The 21,698-nt window shown below is 42.3% G+C and overlaps 1 protein-coding gene across 1 annotated transcript in view; it reads right to left on the bottom strand.

The window, feature by feature from the left end:
• Positions 1-18,785, bottom strand: part of LOC144683107 (uncharacterized) — a 41,932-nt gene extending 23,147 nt beyond the window's left edge. Inside the window, exon 1 of the mRNA XM_078546124.1 lies at positions 18,689-18,785. The gene's annotated coding sequence lies outside the window, so the exon portion shown is untranslated. The remainder of the gene's footprint in view (positions 1-18,688) is intronic.
• Between the last annotated feature and the right edge of the window lie 2,913 nt (positions 18,786-21,698).

Raw genomic sequence — 21,698 nt, 5'->3', positions numbered from 1 at the left:
TACTCAATTTTACCTCATTTTAATATCAGGTAATTTCAGATGACCCAGGCTTTTGGTAAGTATTAGACATTTGGAGGAGTAATACTGAGGGGGTGGGTGGTGAGGGGGAAGGAGGGGTGATTGTCCTGGGTTTAGGCAAAACAAGGAGGGGTTTCCTGGAGCTTGGCTACACTCTAGTGACAAGGTTTAGTATTCCATGTAAGTGTATAGTGGGCTTAGTGGCATTGGTGGGGGGGAGGGAAGGTAGAGAAAATTTGGATCATTGGGTTTAACAAGGCTATGATTGTGGTGGGGGTCTTGGAGTCTGATATCACAAAGGGCACGGAGGCTGGGATGGAACTTGTGATTTGGCTTATTAGGTGATTTTGGGATTACATACGAACAAGGAGCAGGTGTAGGCCTTCACCCGCTCGAGCCTGCTCTGCCATTTAATAAGATCATGGCTTATGTGATAGTAACTTATTGGCAGAGTACCACAAATCACTCCCCAACTTCCCCCCTGTCTATAACCTCGCCTCCATCCTATTTCCAGTTTCTCAGTCTATAGAACTGACAATGGAGCAATTTTCAGGATGAGAAAATACTTTTACTGGATTAATCAGAAAATACAGTATAAAGTGAATACAGTGTTGAAAATTGTCCTACAAGACTACCAATGGGTCAAAGGTGGACAGAATCAGCTTGAAGTGGGTTAGGCAGGAGTTCAGGGTGGGACTGGCACACAACAGGCAATGAGTCATCTCAACACATTCTTTTAATAATGTTACTATTGCATCTCTGGCATTGCTTATTTAACAAGAGCATTGTACCATGTAATGTACGATATATTATACTGCTTCTAAAGTTTAAACGTGCTTCCCTTTACTGCTCCAAGATACAATGGCATTGCATTCTTGAAGTCAATGCACCGGTCACTTACTGGTGAGAATGATTGTTTTTAAAAAAAATTAAGGCCACAAAGTCTAATGGCTGAATACTGTATTATAAACAGAGATTGAGGTTAAGCAGAGTTTAAATGGTTTGATCAGAGAAATTTGTAGACAGGAATGTGTTCATCAGTTTCAAGTGCATACACTTTTAAATTGCTGGCTCACTTTTTTTGTACAGATTGTTCATCGACAAAAAAGTGTGATATCTGAACACACTGATGTCCCATTTTAAAATATATTATAGTGAATACCCATGGTGCTGCTCATGACAAGGACTGTTGTATAAGGACATTGCATTTTATGCATCCCTTTAAAGCTACAAAGATTTTAATTGATGGTTAAGAAAGCAGGATGAGTTCATACACACAGGGAAGTTTAAAGGATAAAATAAAAACAGAAAATTCTGGAAATACACAGCGGATCTGGAAGCATCTGAGAGAAAAAGTTAACATTTCAGATCTGTGACCTTTCATCAGAACTGAGAAATGTAATAGGTTTAAAGCAAGTGGAAGTGGGCGGGTGGGTGAGAAGAGGTAGAAAAGAAACAAAAGGGAAGGTTGGTGATAGGGTGGAAGGCAGGAGAGATTAAATGACAAAAGGTTTCATGGTGCAAGGCCAAAGGGAGTGGCAATGGGTCAAATAAAGAAAGAAAAGATGTGTCTAGAGGAGGTGTGAATGGCAGGATCCCAAATAGCTGCTGTCCGAAAGCAAAGGAAAGAAAGAAACAAAAAAACAAACCAGCAAAAACAAAACACAATGGGGGAAAGAGGTAACAATCTAAAATTGTTGAACTCAATGTTGAGTCTAAAAGGCTTTAAAAAGTGCCCGGTCAAAAGATGAGATTTGTTCCTTGAGCTTCTGCTGAACTTAATTAGAATAGTGCAGCAGGAGAGAAAAGTCAGAGTGGAAGGTGGAGAATTAAAATGACTGGTGACCAAAAGCTTGGGGTCATGCTTGCGAACTGAACGGATGTGTTCCGCAAAGCAGTCACCCTCTGTGCTTGGTCTCAAAAGTGTAGAGGAGACCACATTGTGAATGCAGTTTACTAAATTGAAAGAAGTATAAGTAAATCACTTTTCAACCTGGAATGAGTGCTTGGGGCCTTGGATAGTGAGAAGGGTGGAGGTAGAAGGGCAGGTGTTGCATCTCCTGCGCTTATGTGGACATAAGCAAAGGGATTAGGAAAGGGATTGATGTTGAGTGACTGAGAGGTGGACAGGATGTCACAGATGGAATGGCCCTTTTGGAATGCTGAGAGTGGGAGATGTGTTTGCTGATGACTTCAAGCTGGAGGTGCCGGAAATGATCCATTAAATTCAGAGGCTGGTGGGGTGGAATGCAAGGACAAGGGGAACCCTATCATGGCTCTTGGCAAGAGGGGAAGGAGTGAGAGTGGAAGTGTGTAAAATAGAATGGGCACAGTGGAGGGCCCTGTCAGCCATAATGGGAGGGATGGGGGGTGGAGTTCTGGGTTGAGGAAAAGGGATGTCATGAAAATATAATAATTTTCATAATATTTTTGTGATTTGCTGAAAAGGGGCTTGGATTCATTTCTCTGCGTGGATGTGTGTGTGGGGGGGATTTAATTGGATTGGAGATGGCAGTTCTGGAGCTTTTGAGTTATCAAAAGGGAAGCTAGGTTTGAAATGCTAAATGTGTAAATATGAGTGAAATTTTTGAATGTGAGGTATGAGGAACATTTGCATTTTTAGATAAACCAGAGTAGTCTGAATTTCAAAGAGATGGTAAGATGTTACACCTAGCCATAAGAAGCTAAGCCAAACAGTATGTTTATTTTTCCCAAAGGTTACTGATAAAATTAGTACTATGAAAGAATTTATATTATGGGAAAATTAAAGTTGCAAAAACATATGGGAACAATGGAATTTGCATTAAAAGGGAGAAACATGTATAAAGGAGATGAGGTTATGTGTAAGGAAAGAAGGCATTCTAGATCTAACACAAGTGTGAAAAGCCTCCAGCCGCTATGCATCGAGTTGCTGTCTACAGGAACCGAAGCTAAGAAAACTCACTTTGAATATCACTGTCCAGGGTATTGTGTGCTTTGCCTGGGTCTGTTAAACTTATATTTGTTTTAACTGTTGCCTTAATGGAGGTGTAACTGGGACAGATTAATTAGGGAATTTAGGAGTTATGACAGTAATAATTTGTAGACCTATGTATGTGCTTAAAATATTTTCTTTTATTAATAAATGTTTAATTTGGTTTTATGAAAAAAACCTCTAAGACTGGGTCAACTTTTTCCTACTGAATTCAAGGTACGCATCTCAAAATAAAATACAAATTGCAAAACAGGTGTGGCAGCTGTTTCAATTTCCCTCTGGGATTTGAGCAGCTCAGCATTTACCATCCACTGTGCCATAACAGGGAAGACATCTTTGAAGCCCTAAAATGGTAGGTTGCACCATCCAAACAGATACTTCAGAGATGCAGGCTGCTCTGTGAAAACTACCTTCAGCAGGAAGTCTGAGCTTACGGTGAATATTAATTGATAGCCTATCCCCAGAAACAGAGAAAGGGAAGTCAAAGAAGAAAAGGGAAGAGTCACATAGATCATGTGAAGGCAAAAGAAGGGTAGAAAATGGAAGCAAAGTCAATGAAATTTTCCAGCTTGGGAACTCATGACGGTACCCACAGCAATACCTTTTATTTTGAGGAAGTAAGTGCAGTTGAAGAAGAAGAAGTTGTTAAATGTGAGAACAAGTTCAGCCAGTTGGAGGAGGGTGATAATGATGGATGGAGCCTGACTGAGCCTTCATTCAAGGAAAAAGCAGAGAGTCCAGAGACTGTCCCGGTGGGGATGGAGGTGTAGAGGGGTTAAACGCTATAGTGAAAGGGAGATAGTTAAGCCTAGGAAACTGGGTACTGGTAAGCTGTTGGAGGGCATTGGAAAAATCACAGATGTTGGAGGAGACAGATCTAGGCAAGGAAAGTAAAAATGTAAATTTGAAGAATAAATCAGTTCAGTAGAGCTGGAACAGGTGGAAACGAAGGATCTACCAGGTTAGTCCTGTTTGTGGATTTTAGGAAAGAGGTAGAAGCAGGCTGTTCAGGGTGGGGGTACTATCAGGTTGGAGGCTGCAAAGGGAAGATCTCCAGAGGAGATAAGGTCAGTAACAGTCCTGGGAACAATAGTTTGATGTTCGGTGTTGGGTCATACTGATGTAAGACAGTAATAGTTTTCCTAAAAATTAACTTCATGCTAAAGCTTGACCAAATCACCATCATTCCTTAAAGCCAAGGACAGTTTAATCTGTGTTAAAACTTGCTGAACTGTTGTATTCTGTAGTAATTGTATCCTCCCAGACAACGCTATCAAATTGAACAAAGTCAGTTCAGAGATGAAACATCTGCATTTGAAATGAAGGAAAATGCCTTGAGAATTAATGAGTTTTGATAATACATTAACATTAACTGGCAGGCTAAAGACACAAACTCGTTTGAAAGAATAACAACATAGTCAAATCTAGTTGAATATTGGAGAGTAAGGAACCATCCCCAAACACACCCCAAATGATGGAAAATTATTAAAGGAAGTTTAAAGATGATTGACACTGCCAGGATGTGCTTTTTCAAACAAAGGGATCAACATATGATGGGGTACTTTGGCTTAAAACAAATACTAATTGGACTGTAAGCCATTGTCAGTTTAATATCTTGTCCCTCCCTAGAATTAAAGTATAAGAGAAGCTATTAAAGAAACTTTGGTGTTGCAACCATACGAAAGGAGTGACATGGTCAGTCATTGGAGAGCTACAAATAATGTGAGTTGACCATTCTTGGGTGATAATGGGTATTTTTGTTTGCTTTATGTTTCAAACAATTTATTGTTAGTGCTAAGTAATTCATAGTAGAGTATGGTTTGTGTTTTGATATATTTTGAGTGAGCCTAATAAAGCTGGCTAATTAATCCAGAAGTTTGAGTGTATGCCATTATTTCCTGTAATTCTCATGTCTGAACCAGAATAAGTAGACAAAAGGTTCTACACGGGGGAGGCAGGAGCAAGTGACAGAGAGTTGATGTTTGACATCTAATAGGTAGAGGTTAGTACGTTAGACAACAGCAGCACCACCCTTGTAGGCAAATTTGATTACAATGTTAGGGTTGAATCTGAGAATGCTACAAGTTCAGAGGGAGATAGGTTACAGTGAGTGAAGGGAGCGGAGAAATTGAAAAGGCCAATATCACACTGGTAGTTCTCAGTGAAATGATCTTGAGAGGGTAAATGGCCAGAAGAAGGGGTCCAGGTGGAGGGAGAATACTGGAGATGGCAAAAAGGTTCCACTGTGCGGGGAGAAGACTCATAGCCAAAGACAAAGGGTGCAGAGACAAAGGCAACAGAAGAAGAGTTCAGCATCTTGCCAATCTTGAAATTCATTAAGGTGGGGGATAAGCAGATGAAGTGGAGGCCTTTGCTAAGGACAGGATTATTCAGGTTCAAAAAGGGAAAGGTTGGACAGTATCGTGAATACATGGCAAACAACTAGTCATGTATATTTGTACATAGTTCTGTTATATCTAATAAACCAGTTACTGTTCAGACATACCAATGTCTCAGCAATCATTTCTCAGCCAGTCCAACCAGCATACAGCAGAGTGAGTTAGTGCTGCTGCAGAGAAAGACCAAGGGCATACATGTGGCGGTGCATGGCTTTACATCTAGATCTCAGAATGCAGCGAGAACATTATGAGGAATTCTGCATATCTAAGTAATATCTGTAATCGTCGGTGGAAATGAAACAATACTGATGGAATGTCAATTGGAATCCATGCGGAATAAGTCAGAGCCACAGATAGTTACTAAGAAAGAAATCATAGAATAGAATCATTGAATGGTTGCATTTGGCCCATCAAGTCTGTCAGGAAGATATAATAATTCTCACAATATCATTGGAATTTATTGTAAAATAGATTAATAGTGGGATGTGTCTATATGTGTTTATGGGCTGAATTTTCCCAGAATTGCACTATGGGTGGGTAAAATGGAGTCCTACCGGTCAATGAAAATGGCGAGTTTTCATGCCATATCTTCCCGAGCCCACCTCATCATATATTTACTCCTGCAAAACACACCGTTTCCAGGGCAGGTGGACTCTCATTCGCCCACTCGTCATCACCCCGCTGTTGCATCACGCCGGCCGCCAGCAAAGCACTCATCGTCACCAGCTCACCACCACTGCCTGGGACACATGGCGAGCAAAGGCAAAAACACTGCAGCTCCCTGCTTCAATGATGGATATCGTAGAGGCCCACCGGGATGGGCTCTACCCCAGCTCTGGCCGCAGGATGGCTAGCAATGTCACCAACCTGGCTTGGAAGGCAGTGGCAGCAGTGGTCAGCGCGAATTCCCTGCAGAGGTGGACAGCAACACAGTGCCGCAAAAGGATGAATGATTTCCTCCGTTCTGTCAGGGTAAGTCACTCTTCTCATCACTCCCAACTCACACACTTTCAAACCCATCACACATCCACAGGGCCCTCACTCACTGCCAGTGCAAGGGACATCATTATTCACATTTTCACACACACCGTCATTGTCCTTATCCCGTCCATGGGACGGACCACTCACCACCCGCACAGGCTAGGCATACTTATTATCTGACCTGGCAGGCGTCCTGATACACTCTCCCCATCTCTATCCCTGCAGGACAAACTGGCTCATAACAGGAGAGAAAGGTCGCAGACAGGTGGAGGGATGCCGGAATTCAAAGTTCTCACAGAATTGGAAAACAGAGCCATCCAGCTGGTCGGTGATGACTGGGACTGGTCCTGTGCTGACGGTGAGGTCAGCGCTGTTCTACCAAGTGAGGATCCAGCATTGCAACATCCATCAGACAACCATGCTGTGAGTGATGTGACCTCTTTCACAGGCCACTGCTGTGCACTAATTATCTCCCCTTGCTTTCGCAGGCACATCTGGGGAGCAGCAGACGGAGTACATGACCCAGAGCCTCCAAGCAAGCTCCAAAGAAACCTCTGAAGAGGAATCTGAAGGCACCCTCCCTGAAGTCCTATCACAGCACTCACCCACACCTTCCACCAGCGCAGAGACACACACCTCGGTGGGACCAAGCTTTAAAGTAGCCTTGGGATCACAGTCTGGTGAGCACATCGCACTTTCTGATCCACAGCAGGCAGAGGCAGGGACTTCCTAGGTCCCTGGCACTTGGAGGGCTTCTGGAGGCCAGAACGTTGCTGAGTCCGAGTCAGATGACGAACCTCTGGACTCAGTCATGTCATAGTTGCTGGAGCTGCAAAAGCAAGCTAGGGAACAACAGAAAGGGATGTCCGCTGCACTCCTCAGATAGCAAAGCACGATGGAGGAGTCCATCCGTCTTCAGGCTGAGGTGATAGCGTTGGCACTGCAATGCACCGAGGGTCAACACTGGCAGGATGGCAGCCGCCATGGAGACATTGGTCCAGGACATCACTCCTGCACCAGGCCTAACTCCATCGCTGATGCCAGAGTTGGCCTCCAACAGTGTGTACGCGCAAGTGGTGCTGGGCAGCTTAATCTCACTCCAGCTACCCCTTCCATTCACGGAGTCAGCCAGGGGCCCTCAGACACCCATAGGGAGGATCATCAGCAGGTGCATGCTCCGGGGCCTTCCACCCAGGTGACTCTGGGAGTCACCAGCCCATCTGACTCCATTCTTCCTGTGACCTCTGCAGATCCAGCTTCACAGGTGGAGGAGGGTGCCACTGCCACACAGAAGACCAGAGCTCTCCAAGTCTCGGCCCTCCAGAGGATGCCGGCCAAAGTCATCACAGACAGGGTGTCACAGTCAGCAGGTTGCCTCCACCTCCACTGTGGAGGTTCGGGGCGCACCAAGCCATAGCCTTTTGGAAGTCTCAATTGGCCCTGCCTCCAGCCACTCACAGAAAGTGCGTTTCATATTCTAACTACTCACTGTTGTTTTTTCTCATGTTGTCATTGATTCTTTTACCAATTACCTTAAACCTGTGCCCTTTGGTTCTTGATCCTTTCACCAATGGGAACAGTTTTTCCCTTTCTACTCTGTCGAGACCTCTCATGATTTTGAATAACTCTATCAAATCTCCTCTCAACCTTCCCTTCTCCAAGGAGAAGAGTTCCAGCTTTTTTAATCTATGTAACTGAAGTTCCTCATCTTTGGAACCATTTCTCATGAATCTTTCCTCCACCTTCTCTAACGCCTTCACATCCTTCCTAAAGTGTGGTGCCCAGAGATGTGGATGTGAAGGGTGTTTTCATGAATATCTGATGAAACACAGGAAGGGAAATAGAAAGCAATGAAGGTAAACACGTTGAAGAGGCAAAAGGGAAACTATGTCAGAGTGAGGAGCAGAACCTCTTTTAAGATGGGACTTCCTGGAGGAGATATGGCAGTGAGTAAAACACTCGTACAAAAGCAAAAACATGGAGGATGCTGAAAATCTAAAATACAAACAGAAAATGCTGGAAACGCTCAGCAGGTCTGGCAGCATGTGAAGGGAAAAACAGAGTTACCATTCCATGCCTGTGACCTTTACAGTTTAAAGGGTGTTCTATTATTGGAGAATTTGCACTTTGTTTTTTTAGATTTGGCTCTCTGTCCTCGCTGTGTGAAATGAATCTGAATTAGATGGCGCATAATTGACAGGAAGAATGCACATAAGAAAACTTTCATAATGGTCTGGTTTTGCAAGAAGGGTTGTTGACGATCTGTCAGCGTTTACCATCATTACCACCTCCCCTCCCCTCCCCCCCATCCCCTCCTCCCCCCCATCCCCTCCTCCCCCCCCATCCCCTCCTCCCCCTTCCCCTCCTCCCCCTTCCCCTCCTCCCCCACTCCCCCTTCCCCTCCTCCCCCTCCTCCCCCTTCCCCTCCTCCCCTACTCCCCCTCCTCCCCTTCCCCTCCTCCCCTACTCCCCCTCCTCCCCTTCCCCTCCTCCCCCTTCCCCTCCTCCCCCACTCCCCCTTCCCCTCCTCCCCCTTCCCCTCCTCCCCCACTCCCCCTTCCCCTCCTCCCCCTCCTCCCCTACTCCCCCTCCTCCCCTTCCCCTCCTCCCCCTTCCCCTCCTCCCCTACTCCCCCTTCCCCTCCTCCCCTTCCCCTCCTCCCCTCCTCCCCCTTCCCCTCCTCCCCTCCTCCCCCTTCCCCTCCTCCCCCTTCCCCTCCTCCCCTACTCCCCCTACCCCTCCTCCCCTACTCCCCCTACCCCTCCTCCCCCACTCCCCCTTCCCCTCCTCCCCCACTCCCCCTTCCCCTCCTCCCCCACTTCCCCTTCCCCTCTTCCCCCACTCCCCCTTCCCCTCCCCCGACTGAAACCTATCACAATTTCAGGATGTCAGGCATACACAGGTTTGTGCAGAAATTGTCACTCAAGGCTCTGATCCAGGCTGCAAAGTGACACCCTCAGGGCCTGTAGTCACTGAAGTCAATGAGAATTTCAACCCTCCTCCTCCCACATCACCGTTTGAAACCCCCAAAAAATGTGCACCTTTTTTAATCAGATGTAACTGATGATGTGATTGAAAATTAGGTGAACAACAGGACTGGCCTTGAAAAAAATAATTTGTTAATCCTAGAGTACTGTTAAATGATTAATTAATTAGAGCTTTAAGCTAATTGTTTTCATTTATTAAACAGTTTTCAGAATGTTAGCTTCTATCTTCATCCCATGTGTATGTTCCAATCTTTAATTTGGTCTATGTAAAGGTGGTTTTATTTTAATGCTTTTAGTTCCTGTCTGTGTCTGAAAACCTCCTTAACATGACTAGCTGCTTGGACAGCCTGATGACATCACCACTGGGAATGCCCAGTAAAGAATGCTGCACACAGTTGCTACACCATTGCACAGCAATGAAGATAAAATTTCAGTAAGATGTACATCGTGGTCAGCAATGACTCTCCTTGCTCCATCGCTGACTGCAAACTCCAGGGCAATATTGTGCTGTTCCAGAACACTTTTACAAGGACAGAAATATTGGTGCTTTGAGAGATGAGCAGGCTGCTATAGCACTGTGATTGGTTCCTACAGCTTACCAGTATTAAACAAATAAGGCTGGTCCAATAATTTTCTGCGCTGTTCTCAATAGGCAGGTGGAAGGCCTGCAGCACTGGGATCAATTGTGATGCAGGCATGATTCAACATCGAGACCTATTCACGCAATAAATTTAAATGTGAAGCAAAATCTGAAAAATATTTTACGCAGATTAATTAAGATATAACTGTATCTGCAGCAAGTGATGTTGTTAAGTTTGCATGTTTGAAATTAATGCCTTTGATTATGCTATTTTGGGTAGGAAGTGTACACATATATAAATTCCTCTAACAGGGTAGGCAGGGAGGCAGAATTCAAAACCTAATGCAATGGTTTTGTAAATCATCATGCCATGCAGAATACTGACACCTCCAACTGCTTTTGTCCCTTTCAGTGAACTGATAAATATATTTTTCTCTCTCTCCTCCAGTGCTCTCAAGTTCCAGGCCATAGGTCTCCCAGGGCTTCCCGGGAAATCAGGTGCTGACCTTTGTAGCCAATTCTTCCCATGCATCAAAAGTCTGACCTGTCAAACTTTTCTCCTGCTATATAAATATAGCTGATTTAGAAAGATGCGTATAAACATGTAAGAAGAAGGCAGCAAAAGACTGCTGGTCCATTAAGCCTGTCCCAGACACTTATAATGCAGTAGGCATCACAACTCCTAGTGAACTCTAATATTTTTGTCGTGTCTGCAGCATTAAACAGGCAGTATGACATCAGACCCCTGTTATCCACACGCTTGATATACAGTTCTACAAGTCAACGGAACTGAATATCATTCAGGGAGCATATCAAGCAGCCCATTCAACACCACCTGCTTCATTCTGTACCCCCAAGACAAACCTTTACTCTATAATCTCTTGGAAAATGCAAAAGAAAGTTGGAGAAAACCCTAAGCCACTTCGTGGAGAAATAAAAAATCTGGAAAACTTCTCTCCGAGCCTCAAAAGCAAACAAAAAGAATCCCAAAGCATCATAGTAACCATGAAGTACATTTCTACTTCCCAATTACCTTTTGTAAACAGTGACTTAAACCAGGGCAAGGAACATGTCTAGCTCCTTATTAAACAGCTAGCAAATTGTACTCACTATTCAAGCATGTGCCTTGGTCCAAGTGTTGACAACTCTCCGCATAAAGACAAAACCTCTTGATATCTAGTATAGTGCGATGCTTGTACATAATTCCTTTGTTTTCACACCCCTGCACTGCAGTGAGACTTGGACTGTGCATCAGCAACGTATAAGAGCATTAGAGAAACTCCATCAACAATGCCTGTGCCGCATCCTCCGGATTCAATGGGACGTCCATTGAACAAATGCCAGTGTCCTTCTTGAAACTAGCTCCACAAGCATTTAGGCAAACATCTGCAAAATCAACTACGATGGATCAAACACGGTGTCTGGATGGCTGAAAAGCCTCTCCTCTACCAGGTTCTCTTTTCTCATCTCTCAAATGGAAAATGTTCCAGGGGAGGACAAAGAAAATGCTTCAAAGACACTTCACGCTCTGAAGCTCTCCTTGACGTGTGGCAGCATTGACATTAATGACTGGGAGGAGCTTGTTACCAATCATTCAAAATGGTGACAACTAATCCATCAAGTTGCATCATGCTTTGAGTCACAACATGTTAATGATAAGACCGAGCGGCAGCAGTGAAGGAAAGAAAAGGAAGCAAATCCTGCACTCGGTCCCACATATATCCTGCTCCACATGCCCAAAGATCTGTAGGTCAAGAATCGGCCTGTTTAGTCACATGACAACACATGGCAGAAACTCGTAACCGTAAGCAGACATCATCATCGAATCAAGGGACAATCAACAATGACTAATGTTGTGCCCTTATTTGAAAGGGTTCACAAAAATCACAGACCCTTCTTTGCAGTTATCAGGTGAAAACTTGAGACTGATGCATCAACAACAACCTGCATTAATCTAACACCTTTAATATAGTAGAAAGTGCTTCACAAGTAAATATTTACATCATTTTTCCAATGTTTCCGTTGGGTGATGGCAGATAAATGGAAATTCGCTTCTAGCGTGCTCAGCCAAATGGTTTTATGTTCCTGAACAAGATGCTACATTTCCATCCACTAACCAAATTTTACAGCTAAGCTTATGACAAGAGGCACAGCGTTTGATTTATAAGTGATTTTTAGCTTTGGTTAGTCCACCTGATGAACAGTCCTGGTACTTGATATATAGTGGAGTACAACTAGTGGGGCAAGTGCGAAGGTGAAAGCCAGGACAGATAATGTCATTCTGTCCTAATGAATATCTGGAGCAGTAAGAGGATGGGTGCTTCTTCAGCCTGTCCTGAGCCCTGATAGAATTTATGACATGGTGCTTGTGGTGTTGCAGCCTGGAAGGGTCTGCCTCAAATTTCTGAAGCACAGGTGATTTCCACCCTCTTCCAACCCAGGAATTTCAGGGCTAAATAATTTTTCTGCTTCATCAAGACTCAGATGTCAACGATTAGCAATTAAAGTTATTCATAATATCTGTTGTATAGGAGCTGAAATTTACAGATCAACTATCATTTGTCAGGGAACCACTAATTCAATTATCACCTAAAATAAGGATTCTGCATCCTCACTGACTTGCATAGTCAAACAATTCAACTGCAGTCACAAAGACAACTTGTCTGATAGAACATGCAGATGAATCAGGACAGTTCTGTTTATTGGCTATTACACTGTCACGAGGATAAATAATTGCATTTACCAGAGACTTTTAAAGCCAATGTTTAATTTATATATAGCCTGTTTAACTAAACTTGAGAAGACAATGAATGAAGAAATATTTTCCCACGTGATGCATCAAAAAATTCTGCTTTCATCATAGTACTATTCAAATGACTTTGCACAATGATTATATTCACCATCTCTGAAAGAATGCCTTCAGAATTCCTGTAACACCATCTCTTGCCCAGAACAATAAGTGAAAAACAGAAAACTCATAATAGTTATAAAGCAAATAATTAAAAAGTGGAAATAAATAATGGGCACTTGGGGGAAAAAATACTCAAGACAATCAACATTATCAGAACATTCCCCCAGGAATAAGTCAACCGCTTCAGGACAAAGAAAGGAGGGGGGGGTAAATAAAATATTTTTATTTTAAAATCCATTCATGTATGGGAATATTCTGCGCTTCACACAAGTTTGTAGCTGGAATCTTAATTTTCATTAATTGTCATGGATTTATGGGACATAAGCAACAATGCTGTTTTCCTCAACTCCATACCATAGAGCCTTATATAAAACACTTGGATATTATGGTTAATAAATTTTACACTTTATAGTATTGCAGAAAAAGAAAATGTACTGCCTACAATAATTATTTTTACTGTACATTCGTACGGAAGTCTCAGGTATTCTTTTTAATGGTTTATTGAGATATGACTACAAGATAGAGTGGCTTTCCATTAGATTTATAGGAAAGCAATGGTTGAGGTACCAAGGTGGTCAAAATCCCTACCATGAATAACTTGTGCTACAAACATAAACACCAGACAGCATTCGAGATTTAAGGATGACAAAAATATTGTTTAAGTAAAAGAAAAATTGCGTTTTATATGGCACATCTCATGACCACATGTCTCAAAGCACTTCACAGCCAATTAAGTACTCTTGATGTGTAGTCACTGTTGTGATGTAGGAAACACGGCAGCCAATTTGCACATGACAACTCCTCCAAACAGCATTGTGACATTGTCCAGATAATCTGTTTGTGATATAAAAACAGAAAATGCTGGAAATACTCAGGATCTGAGGCAAGAGAAACTGAGTTAACATTTCAGGTTGATGACCTTTCATTAGAACTTTTCTTTATCCACAAATACTGCTGACTTGATAAGTATTTCCAGCATGTTTTGTTTTTAATTCAGATTTCCAGCATCCACAGTATTTTGCTTTTGTAATGTTGATAGAGGGATGAATATTGGTCAGGGCACTGGGCAGGATTCCCCTGTTCATCTTTGAAATAGTTCCATGGGATCTTTTATGTCCACGAGCGGGCATTGGGCCTCAGTTTAATGTCATATCTAAAAGACAGCACCTCCAACACTGCAGCACCCCCTCAGTACTGCACCATAGTGTGTGTGTCTTGCTTTTTGTGTTTAAGTCCTGGAGTGAGACTTGAACCCACCACCTTCTGACTCAGAGATGAGAGTGCTACCAAATCAGCCACGAAGACCTAAAACAAAAACACCTTGGGGAAAATAATATTACTTTAGGTTGTAGCTGCACACTTTAGAAAGCTGAAATTAATTTGCACCTTCTTTTAAACAGCAAAGCCGGTTAACATGATGTAACCATTTAAATAATTTCTTTAAAAAATAATTAAAGCTTTAACACACCGCTTGGGGAAGTGTGGGCTATTTTTTGGAATAAAAAGGAAATCAACTTGACGAGACTACTTTCACGTGGAAAACACAAGCTTCTTGCCTGTTTTTAGTGATGTCAGGCGGCATCACGGATTTCTACAGGGTAAACATCATTTCACTTGGTTAGCACTTAAAAAACGAGAAAATAAAACGAAGGGAATCTTAAATACGAACGCCAAAATACATTAGTTGAAAGGATAGTTATGTAGAATCCTTACATTCCGACTGCTCGTAAGCTGCCGTTGCTGCCACGGGATTTTGTTAAGTGAACAACAAGCTGCTGGAGGTTTCTGGGATGCTAAGTAGGTTGGGTCGAGGTCCTTCTAATGTTTAAAAATTCTGTGCCACGCAAAATAATTTACGTCTAGTATCTCAATGGGGCGTGAATGGAAAATAAAATATAAACAACCTGACTTTCTGAGGAAAAAAAATTATTATGAATCAGCCTAACCCATTCAAATAAGTACTGTAGCTCTTCAAACCTTTCAGAAATCTACGGAGGAGGCTCACAGGAAGAGTAGGAGTTAGTACCATAAAATTAATTAGTGCTAAGGTTGTAAAGTTCAGAATTATTCTTTCAAAGATAGATCTAGAAATTGTGAAAAAATGATTTGTGAGTACTAGATGCAATTTAACTGTACACTTTTTGGTGATTATGGGGTTAGAGTTCCAATGTATTTTATGTAGTAGCAGTGGTAATTCCACTTTAGGGAGCACCTTACTCACTCAATTGTGGTTCAGTGAGTAACACTCCTGCCTCTGAGTTAGTAGGTCGTGGGTTCCTGTCCTACTCTAGCAACCAGAGCACAAAAGCTAGGATAATGCTGAGGAAGGACTGTACTGTCTTCAGGTGAGATGTTAAAGCAAGGCTCTGTTCTGCAATGTGTATGTAAAAGATCCCATGGCACTTTTTCAAAGTAAAGCAGTGGGCTTATCCCCTGGCCAATAATTATCTATCAGTTAACATCGCAAAAACAGGTTGTCAGTTGTGTTTCCTACATCACAACAATGAGTACACTTCATGAAGTACTTTGCTTGCTGAAAAGCATTATGAAATTTCTTGAAATTATTAAGGGTGCCAAATAAATGCAAGTGTTTGTTTTGTGATCTTTGCTAAGTAGCTAAGAAATGAAAATATATTGCTTTAAGTGGCTTTCGCTATCTTTAAAACTAATTTATGGTGAGATTAATTAAGAATATATACAGCAGAATGAATGTCATCTGATTACAGATATTGTCTGAATGCCAATAGAATTATAAATGAGGGGTGGAATTTCTTGTAAGGGCATAATTGGGAGTTACATTTAAAATTAGACCAAGTCACGTGCTCATTTTTTAAATTCAATCTTTTGATTCAATTAAGCAAAATACTGCAGATGCTGGAAATCTCAAAAAAACAAAAGTTGCTGAAAATATAAGCAGGTCAGTGGAGAGAAAGTTAATGTTTCAAATCGATGACCTTTCATCAGAACTGAAGGAAGAAATGTAAGAGTTTTTAAGCCAGCGGAAGGAGTGAGGGGGAAGGAAGAACAAAAGAGAAGGTCTGTGATAGAGTGGAGGTCAGGAGAGATTAATTAAAATATTTCATGATGCAAAAATCAGTGGTAATGGGTATTGTAAAGAGACAAAGGTTGTGTCCAGATGAGAGATGAATGGTTATATAGAAGCCCATCTGAATGCAACATGAAGGGATAAAGAAAGAAACAAGCCAGCAAAAAAAAACCCGGAAGAAACCATAGGAACAAGATGGAGGCAGAGGTTATGATCTAAAGTCGTTGCATGCCATATTAAATCCAGAAGCCTGTAAGAGTGCTGAGATGATACTATCTGCATCTTTGCCAATAGCATTTTGTGCAGATCTTTTTGGATTGCTGCCAAGAATGAAGCACACAGCTGCATCAGCTTGTGTGTTTAGTATAAATGTGGTGATTTATCTCAAGTACCAGCCAGTCTTATGCTGCTGAAGGACTAATGGCCTCTTGACAGTACTCCTACTGCCTGCAAAACTCTTGCAGTATAATTATTTAGTGTTTTTCTGGAACTCTGCCCTTTACATACAGAAAGTCAATTGCAAACTTAATCACCACAGTTAAGCAGGATTGCTAAATTTCACAAAGGGTGTCAAGACCAAGGGCTGCAACCCCCCACGGAAGAAATAGTCAGTGGAAAGCCCACCCCAGAGCCATAATGCACTGCAGGCAGGCTGAATTGTCTGCCAGTGGGACATCTGCCCCTCACTGGGGAAGAAGTCCCACCCTTGGGAGCAGTCCTGAAAGCACTAAGAGTAGTGGGTGCTGCCAGGACTGCAACCAGTCCCAAGAAGAGGACCCAATGGATCTGGGAGTAAAGCAAGTCCAGGGTATTGGGCAGGGAGGCTTCGGCCAGTTTAGGAGGGAGGGTGGTGAGTTTGGCAAACAGGCAGGTAGGAAACAAGAGGGGGTATTATGTTATGGGGGGACTGCCCCTGATGCACAATGGGAGCCACCCTAAAGATAGTACCATCCCTTCCTTCCTTGTCCTTTAAACCTTTTTAGAAAAACACCCTGCCCACTCCCACCTGATTGCCCACAGTAACCATGTTATGGTGTGGGCAATGCATTATCAGGGTCAATTGGCTTGTTAACAAGCTCAATTGACCCTTGATTATTTATTTAAATATGGCAGGTGGGCAGTCGATTTCAGCGCTCATTTACCTGCTATGTTATGGGGGTGAGCTCAGGGGTGTGCGAGAAGGTGATAGGGTGGGTTCCTGCCCTATTTTACATGCCCCCCTGCTCTTGAAAACACGCCCAGTGAGGGCATGTAAAATCCAGGCCTAAATGTAGGCTTCTGGTGAAGTCAAGTAGAGGATAATTTGGATCAGGGCATGCAGTCACACTTTTGACTTAATTTTAAAGTCACATGTTATGCCCTCATTTGTATGCTAATTATAACATGTTTAAATGGTAAATCTTATGGAAATTTAAAAAAGACTTAATTGAAGTATATGGAATTGTTGAGGGTGAACATGGAAATTAAGTAGACCATTTTTGTCAACTGCACAATTTGATTTTCTTTTTAAACTGGTATAAATATTAATAGGCCTGAAACCCACGAGTGTTACTCCGTTACCATATGCACGACAGAGTGGGGCTTGCACCCAGTGAGCCCCTGTGTCTTTGATTGTACCCAAGTTCCTGGGATTGAGACATTTGTATAAAATAGGTAAGCATCTATGCCATTGGTAACACAGCTATGACACCTACTAAGTGCACCAGAAATTTGAAATGCAATGCTGCTGTTGAGGAAGAATGTCTGTAGGGTCAACAAAAATGTGCTGGTTACAGGGCAAAGAAGGATAAGGAAACCAGCCTTTAAAATTATTGGGGTCCTATTTCTGCCAGTCCTGGCAAATAATGTACCACTATGAAGATATTTTTTAATTGGGTGCTATGGCAATTGCACAAGCAGAAATTAAATTGCCAATGCAGTCTCTTTCTTTGACATCTTAACTGCATATGCAAGACACCCTGTCCCACTGCATGAGGAAACCTCAATGGAATCCAAAAAGAAAGACAACCTGGTGTGGCATGTTCTTCCTGAGGAAGATCTTGGATTTTCAACTATCTGCTTAAAGAATTGACTTGATAGTTGTGAGGGTAATGTAAGAAATTTGGATTTCAATATTACGACAAGTATTTGCAGAGGAATCAGACCTGTCCTTAATTTCCTCCTTTAACCCCTTACTGAAAAGATTTGCTCGGGGGTTTTACCTCCCATCGTAGGTTTGGAGATGAATGAAACCCAACTTAGCTCACCAAACTGTTTCACATTCAATGCAGCTCAGATCAAAATCAATTTAATTTACTAACCCTTGGTCAGGTTATCCTCAAGGTGGCTGCATGAATCAACTTTCTTGCTAAATCAAAAGGAGGATGCCAGGCCACAAATCATGTATTCATTATACACTATTCATTGGCCACAAATTTCAGCTTCGTATTAAAGTTGGCCATACAAATACTTAATAGGCATGCAGAAGTCTAACCAGAGCTATTCAGCAGTTGAACTGATGTACCAAGCCATATAAGTAAAGAAAATGTTACACTGGCAGTTCAGTTTATCACTGTAAAGCAACGTTAGCTGTGGTACTGACCACAGTCTGAAGTTATGAATTGTTGAGTTACTTTCAGGTAATCCCTTGGTCACAAGCTAACAGATTTGAATAGCCAATCTATTATATAGCTCAAGTCTGTGTTTGATTAACATTCAGCACTTACACAGCCCTATAGCACAAGTGGCCTGGTTGAGTCTTTTCTCTCTGGGATGCACATGTTGACTAAATGGGCCATTTCACTTGAACCTACCTTGTGTGAATGATGATATCTGAGCTGCCTTCACACTTGCTTTTTTTCTGATCTTGGTGCTTTACTACTTGTCTTAAGACTTCTTCCTGCATCTGCTAGTAAACAGAAAGAATCCAAGTGACCTGACGAAGATTGTTACTTCTACAAAAACATAGATATATCTTTCTTAAAAAGATTACAACAGACTGTGTAGTTACTGTCAATTGCCGATTGTCGATTGTCTAGCATTAATAAATCTGAAGGTTCAGAATCCTCTATTTTTATATCTTAATTTTAGAGGGAGGTTTCCTTATATTCATGTAAAGCTCACCAATCAGGATGAAGCTAGTGTGCCCCATCTTCATCACAACCACCCCCCCCCACCACCACCCCCCCACCAAAACCAAGTTCTTCCAATCAAACCTGATAAATGTGGAGTCTTGTGCTGACATTGAGTCACTGGAGCACTGCTTTGTTCCCAAGCAAGACTTTGTCTACTGTTTTTATGACCACATCTCAGCCTCCCCTGCCCCTACCAGACTCTACTGATCTTGCATTTCTTGAGAGCTTTTTTTCACCCAAATAGGGAAAGGTGATATATTTATGTTCCATTAGGTGTTCTGCCTGAGGTCTGAGCTATGAGTAATGGGATCTTGAGCTAGTAAGAAATGTCTGTGGCTTAAATCGAAATCTTCCTAGTGCTGTGGATGTTTCATGGCTTTAATTAGTTCATGGCCTTTAGCTTAGAAGCTTTTATCGTCAAATTATCTGAGAAACTCAATGGTCAAAAGCTTGGATGATGGTTCCTTCACTTGTGTAAACTAGTAGCTTTTTCCAGCACTTAGTTCAACAACTGAATTTTATTTTGTGTGGTCAACTTTCATGCTAAAACTCAATTTTAGGTCATGTCCTCCATGAACGTCAAAGGAACCTTTTGGGCAATTTATGGGAGCAATTTTCACACTGGAAAGATAGACTTGGTTTTTGTGTTATCAGTGCGAATTTATTATGGAGTAAATTGGACAGCAAATTCAGCAGTTTGTACATGCTCAGTTAAGCATAAAATTTGGAAGTTGCTGACCAATTTGCCCTCTCTTGTACAAGCTGGTACACACTGGTACATCGCTAAGAGATTCTTCATTGAAATCCATGGGGCTCTGAAGACACTCTACTTAGCTACCCCATACCCAATAAGCACACCAGGAAAAATTAGGACTACTGCGTTCAGGTGTAAGTGGATTTTTTAATGACGTGACAATTCTTTCTTCCTGCCAAAAAAATCTCTCTCGCTCTGAAAATGTTATTTTAGAAGTGTGGATTCCTATTCCTTCGGAATTTAATTATTGTTGGAGAATTTTTTTAAATGTGTATTTCTACTTTTTTTTTCTCTTTTATCTCTTTCATGATCCCATCTTTCTTTCTCTCTATTTTACTTCCTTTTTGTGATGAATTAAGTATTCAAATGTATAGATTCTGCATGTATCAGTGGATTCTTTAGTCTAACTGAAGAGCCATACTGTTGCTTGCTGTGTTTATACGTGCCACAAATCCCATGGGCAGAATGCTGCATGGGTAATGATCTCTAAATACCATACCATGATCTCTAAAGACCACCTTGAAGAGCAGATGAAAAGAGGACCTGGTGGCAGTAACCACCCCCTAGAAGAGCGGATGATAAGAAGAACCGCAGGTGGTACCTTGAAGAGCAAGAGGACTAGGCAGGCAGTGCAGGAATCTCCTGTGGCTATTCCCCTGCAAAACAGATATACTGCTTTGGAGATGGTTGAGGGGAATGGCCTCTCAGGGGAAAGCAGCAACAGCCAAATTCATTGCACCACGGTTGGCTCTGCTGCACGTGGGAGGAGTAAAAAGTGTGGGAATACAATAGTTATAGGGGATTCAATTGTAAGGGGAATAGATGGGTGTTTCTGTAGCCACAAATGAGATTCCAGGATGGTATGTTGCCTCCCTGGTGCTAGGGTCAAGGATGTCAGAGTGGCTACAGGAAATTCTGAAGAGGGAGGGTGAACAGCCAGTGATCGTGGTACACATTGGTACAAATGACATAGGTTTTTTTAAAAAAAGGGATGAGGTCCTAAAAGCAGAATATAGGGAGTTAGGAAGTAAGTTGAAAAGTAGGACCTTAAAAGGTAGTGATCTCAGGATTACTACCAGTGCCATGTGCTAGTCAGAGTACAAATAGCAGGATATATCGGATGAATACGTGGTTGAAGAGATGATGTGAGGGGGAGGGTTTCAGATTCCAGGAACATTGGGAACAGTTCTAGGGGAGGTGGGACTAATACAAACTGGACGGGTTACACCTGGGCAGGACGAGGACTGATGTGCTAGGGGGAATATTTGCTAGAGTGGTTGGAGAGAGGGTTTAAACTAAAATGGCAGGGGGATGGGAACCTATGCAAGGAGTCAGAGGGGGAATCAAGGACAAGAACAAAGGACGAAGGGGAATAAGAAAAGTGATAGGCAGAGAAATCAAGGGCGAGAATCAAACAGGGCCTCGGTGAAAAGTAGTGGGAACGGGACAAGTAATCTTTAAAAAGACTTTGTGCCTTAACGTGAGGAGCATTCACAATAAAGTGGATGTATTAACTGCGCACATAGATGTAAACTGGTATGATATAGTTGGGATCATGGAGACATGGCTACAGGGTGACCAGGGATGGGAACGGAATATCCGGGGGTATTCAGTATTTAGGAAGGACAGGCAAAAAGGAAAAGGCGGTGGATTGCATTGCAGGTTAAAGAGGAAATTAACGCAATAGCGAAGCAAAATATTAGACGATGTGGAATCTGTATGGGTAGAGCTGAGAAACACTAAGGGGCTAAAACGTTAGTGGGGGTTGTCTATAGACAATATTGGGAATGGCATTAAACAGGAAATTGGAGATGCATGCAATAAAGGTACATCTGTAATTATGGGTGACTTCAATATGCATATAGATTGGGCAAATCAAATTAGTAACAATACCATAGAGGAGGAATTCCTGGAGTGTAATAAGGATGGTTTTCT

This window comes from Cetorhinus maximus, chromosome 7, assembly GCF_964194155.1.
Source record: "Cetorhinus maximus chromosome 7, sCetMax3.hap1.1, whole genome shotgun sequence".
Taxonomy (NCBI): domain Eukaryota; kingdom Metazoa; phylum Chordata; class Chondrichthyes; order Lamniformes; family Cetorhinidae; genus Cetorhinus; species Cetorhinus maximus.
The sequence above is the reverse complement of the archived record's forward strand: the minus strand, read 5'-3'. Positions and strand labels throughout refer to the sequence as shown.